This window comes from Cynocephalus volans, chromosome 8 (assembly GCF_027409185.1).
Source record: "Cynocephalus volans isolate mCynVol1 chromosome 8, mCynVol1.pri, whole genome shotgun sequence".
In the NCBI taxonomy this organism is placed as follows: Eukaryota; Metazoa; Chordata; class Mammalia; order Dermoptera; family Cynocephalidae; genus Cynocephalus; species Cynocephalus volans.
Window position 1 is genome coordinate 53,988,303 of NC_084467.1, and position 6,000 is coordinate 53,994,302.

The window sequence follows — 6,000 nt, forward strand, 5'->3', positions numbered from 1 at the left end:
CTTTGGGTCTCTCAACCCCAACATCCTATGGGACTTATATAACTTCTGTGAGCGATTGGGAAAACGGGCCAAAATTCCCTATGTCCAAGCTTTTTCTTACCTCCATTCTAACCCTGCTTTATGTACCACCTGTGCCCCAAAACAGGTCTTATTAGCTTCTAAGCCTTCTCTGCCCACCCCCTCCTCCCCTTCCCCTGACTTCGACCCAGCAGATGAGCCCCCCCATATTGGGGATGCACTCCTCCCCCACTCCAACCGCCATCGCCTCTTCCCACCCCTTCTGCCCCTCCTGTGCCACCACATCCTTCCAGCCCCCCTCATACACGATCCTGAGCCCATGAAACCCGGCCCACCCTTCCGGCCCAACCCCTGCTTTTAGCTCCTTGCTGAGAGGTGGCAGGAGCAGAGGGTATCATTAGAGTCCATGTCCCTTTTTCCATGACTGATCTTTCCCAAATCGAGAAATGCTTGGGTTCCTATACAACTAACCCAGTTGTTGACACAAGGGAATTCCAATACCTTTGCCAGACCTATAGTTTAACTTTCCATGACACCCACACTATCCTCACAAATTCTTTATTGCCAGAAGAACGTAGACAAGTCTGGCTAGAGGCCAGGCCACGGAGATGAAGTCCATCAAACCACGCCCGCTCACCCAATTGGGGCACAAGCTGTCCCAGAAACCGACCCTCATTGGGATTATCACCCCCACCCCATTGGCCCTCCATGATCAGTTTCTTACTTGCATAGTGGTGGGGCTTAAAAGGGCTGCACAAAAACCAGTTAATTATGAAAAAATCCAAGAAATAATACAAGATAAAAACGAAAATCCTTCTTTCTTAGACCGCCTCACTAAGGCTGCTTTACAATATACTAACATAGACACAGAGACCCCAGAGGGAAGACAACTTCTCATGATCTATTTCTTTAACCAGAGTTCCCCTGACATAAAGGGCAAATTAAAGAAACTGGAAAGGGGGCCCCTCACTCCTCAAAATGAAGTCCTGGCTGCTGCATTCAAGGTTTATAATGGCCGACACGATAAGGCCAAATGCCAAAAGTACCAACTACTGGCACAGGCCTTAAAGGGGCCCACGTCCTCACCACTGACTGCCTTTTCAAGGGGCCCAACCACACCAAAGAGACCCCTGGGTCCCTGCTTTAAGTGTGGTAAGGAAGGACATTGGGCACGATCATGCCCCAATCCCAGGCCCCCACCAAGGCCATGTCCGAAATGACACACTCTGGGTCACTGGGGAGTGGATTGCCCCAGCCTCCGTAGGGAGACTGGACCTATCTCGAACCCCACACCCAGCCTTCTAGGGCTGGCATCGGGTGACTGATGGGGCCCCCTACCTACAACAGCCCCCACCACCACCAGGGAGCCTAGGGTACATCTCACAGTTGAGGGCCGCCCCATTTCTTTCCTCCTTGATACCCATGCCACTTTCTCAGTATTAACGGAGTTTTAGGGACCTACCTCCTCTTCCACACTGCCCATTGTCGGGGTAGAAGGCAAAACCATTTTTCCACTAGAAACTCCCTGGATAACTTGCCTCTTTGGGGACCATTCCTTTGCTCATCAGTTTCTTGTGATGCCAAAATGCCCAACTCCCTTGTTAGGTCGAGACATATTGACCAGGTTCCAGCCTACCTCTCTTTCCACCATATCCCTTCATTGCTCTTATTGGTAGCCAGAGCAACCCAGCCTCCAGACGAACCAAATCTCCCCCCGCCACTATCCAAAGTTAATCCCTAAGTTTGGGATACTTCAACACCCTCTTTGGCCCATTGCCAATCAGTTTGAATCTCCCTCAGAGACCCCCAATATTTCCCTTGCCAGGCCCAGTACCCTCTTCCTAAACCAAAAGCGTACAGTCTTTCTCCCCTTAGTCATCGGGGTCTCCCTAGCCTCCTCTCTAGTGGCCATGGGACTAGGCACGGGGGCTCTTATCCATTCTGTAGACTCCACTAGAGATCTGTACCCCAAACTCCAGGTGGCTGTTGAGGCTGCAGCAGAGGCCCTGACCTCCCTACGATGCCAAATCACCTTGATAGCCAAGGTAGCTCTCCTCACCACAGCCTCCAAGAGTACCTGCCCCTATCAGATGGTGAGGACACGTCTCCTATTTTTCCTCCATGCCCTCCAAGAGGACAGTTGGTTACTCCCTAACATCCAAGCGGAAGACATATTTGAGGGCCTCAGTGACCTTTGGCTCCAAAGGACATTCCTCACCTTCTCAGCAGAAGAAATTACCATCTTCAGCACCTGGGTTCATCGTCTCTTATTTCTCATATTAGACTAAGCAAAACTTCCTCCCTCGCCTCCCAAGTCTCCCCTCTCCCTTCTTCGCCCCTTCTCAGCAGGAAGTAGCCAGAGATGATCTCGATGCCCTTCTCCCAATCTAAGACCAAAGAGGTAGGAATGTTAGCTAATATACCATCTGCCAAAAAAAGTAAAATGGCGTTAAATACCAAGATACACAAAATGGCACCTGAGAAAGTTTCCCGGAAAACCTCCACCCAGAAAAATCCCCTAGCTGCCACGTCACCTTCCTGTGCGTGCAATTTTGCCCTTCTATGAGAAAGTCCCAGCTCAGCTTAAACCCTGCTCACTTCCCTCCCCTTCCTTCTTAGTCAATAGGAACAGTCCAGCTCAGGCTAACTGGACATAAAAGTCCCACCCCGACTCTCCCTGCTGCTGCTCCCACTTTTGAGAGGGCAGCCCGCTTGTTCATTTTGCCTGCCTAATACACTTTGGTTGAGTCCCTGTCTCCTGGTGTGTCTTATTTTGCACTCGGGCCAGGGTTTTTCCTTTCAATCATAGACTACTATGAGTAAGTATATGCCAACAACTTGGATAACCCCAGAAGAAATGGATAAATTCCTGGAAACATACAACCTAGCAAGACTGAATCATAAAGAAATACAAAAATCTGAACAGACCAGGAGATTGAACCAGTAATAAAGTTTCCCATCAAAGAAAAGCCCAGGACCTGAAGACTTCACTGCTGAATTCTACCAACCACTTAAAGGAGAACTAATATCAAATCCTTCTCAAACTCTTCCAAAAAATTAAAGATGAGGAAATATTTCCAAACTCATTTTATGAGGCCAGCATTACCCTCATACCAAGGCCAGATAAGGACACTCACTACAAGCAAAGAAAATTACAGGCCAAGATTCCTGATGAACCTACATATAAAAATCCTCAACAAAATACTAGCAAACAGAATTCAACAGCACAGGTAAAGGATCATCCACCTTAATCAAGTGGGATTTATCCCTGGGGTTCAAGGATGGTTCAACAAACATAAATCAGTAAATGTGATTTACCACATTAACAGAATGAAGTACCAAAACCATGTATCATCTCAATAGATGCAGAAATACCACTTGACAAAATTCAGCATCTTTTCATGATAAAAATTTTCAACAAATTAGATATAGAAGGAATGTACCTCAACACAATAAAGGCCATATATGGGCTGGCTGGTTAGCTCACTCAGTTAGATCATGGTGCTAATAACACCAAGGACAAGAGTTCAGATCCCCATACTGGCTAGCCACACACACTCACAAAAGCCATTTATGACAAGCCCACAGCTAACATTACACTCAATGGTGAAAAGTGGAAAGCTTTTCCTCTAAGATCAAAAACAAGACATAGGGGTCTGGCCAGTTAGCTCAATTAGTTAGAGAGCAGTGTTATAACACCAAGGTCAAGGGTTCTGATCTATACCTGCCAGCTGCCAAAAAAAAAAAAAAAAAAAAGGGATTTGCGCTCTCATCAGTTCTATTCAACATATTAGAGGAAATCCCAGCCAGAACTATTAATCATGAGAAAAAAGCAAAAGGCATCCAACAGGAAAGGAAGAAGCTAAATTGTATCTGTTTGCAGATGACACGATCTTATATATAGAAAGCCCCAAAGACTCCACCAAAAAACTATTAGAACTAATAAATTTAATAAAGTTGCAGAATACAAAATCAACATATAAGGGCTGGCCTGTAGCTCATGGGAGAGTATGATGCTGATAACACTAACGCCATGGGTTCAGATCCCTATATAGGGACGGCCAGTTAGCTCACTTGGGAGAGCATGGTGCTGACAACACCAAGTCAAGGGTTAAGATCCCCTTACTGGTCATCTTTAAAAAAACAAAACAAACAAACAAAAAAAAACCAAAGAAAAAAAAAAAAACAAACCCAACATACAAAAATTAGTAGCATTTCTTTCACTAACATCAAACTATTCGAAAAAGAAATGAGTAAACAATCCCATTTATGAAAGCTACAAAAAATAAAATACTTAGGAATAAATATAACCAAGGAGGCAAAATACCTGCACACTAAAAACTATAAAACATTGATGAAAAAAGTTGAAGACATAAATAAATAGAAAGATATCCCATGTTCATGGATTGGAAGAATTAATGTTGTTGAAATGTCCATACTTCCCAAAACAATCTACAAATTCAATGTAATAACTATCAAAATTCCAATGACATTTTTCACAGTAATACAAAAAATAATTCTAAAATTCATATTGAACCATAAAAGACACCAAATAGCCAAAGCAATCTTGAGCAAAAAGAACAAAGGTGGAGACATCACACTACTCAACTTGAAAATATACTACAAAGCTATTGTAATCACAACATCATGGTACTGGCATAAAAGCAGACACATAGACCAATGGAACAGAATAGAGAGCCCCAAAATAAATCCACACATTTATTGTCAATTGATTTTTTACAAAAATGCCAAGAGCACACAATGGGGAAAGGATAATATCTTCAATAAATAGTTTTGGGAAAACTGGATATCCACATGCATTAGAATTTAGACCTTTATCTCACAACATGTACAAAAATCACCTCAAAATGGATTAAGACTTAAATGTAAATCTTGACACTGTAAAACTACTGGAAGAAAACAGGGGGAAAGCTCCATAACATTGGCCTGACAATAATATTTTTGGATATGAACTCAAAAGCCCAGTCGACAAATGTGAACATAAACAAATGGGATTATATAAAACTAAAAAGCTCCTGCACAGCAAAGGAAGCAATCAACAGAGTGAAGAGAAAATCTATGAACAGGGAGAAAATATTTGCGAACCATACATTTGATAAGGGACTAATATCCAAAATGTATAAGGAACTCAAACAACTCAACAGCAAGAAAACATATAACCCCATTAAAAAATGGGCAAAGGATCTGGATAGACAGTTCACAAAAGAAGACGTACAAATGGCTGACAGATGTATGAAAAAATGCTCAACATCACTATTAGGGAAATGCAAATTAAAACCACAATGAGATATCACCTCACACCTGTTGGAATGCAAAGATAACAAGTATTGGTGAAAGTGTGAAGAAAAGGAAATCTTTATACACTGTTGGCAGAAATGTGAATTAGTACAGTCATTATGCAAACAGTAGGGATGTTCCTCAAAAAATTAAAAATAGAATTACTATATGATCCAGAAATCCCACTACTGGGTGTAAATACAAAGGAAATGAAATCAGTATGTCGAAGAGATATCTGCACTCCCATGTCCATTGCGGCATTATTCACAATAGGCAAAGTATGGAATAAACCTATATGTCTATCAATGGATGAATGGATAAAGAAAACATGGTATACAGATGCTCCTCGACTTACAATGGGGTTACATCTCAGTAACCCCAATATAAATTCAAAATATTGTAAGTTGAAAATGCATTTAATACACTTAACCTTCTGAATATCATAGCTTGGCCTACCCTACCTTAAACATGCTCAGAACATTTACATTAGCCTACAGCTGGGCAAAATCATCTAACACTAAGCCTTTTTTATAACAAAGTATTGAATATCTCATGTAATTTATTGAATACTATACTGAAAATGAAAAACCAAATGGTCATTTGAGTACTTGAAGTACTGTTTCTATCAAGTGCATATCACTTTCACACCATCATAAACTTGAAAAATTTTAACTCCAACCATTA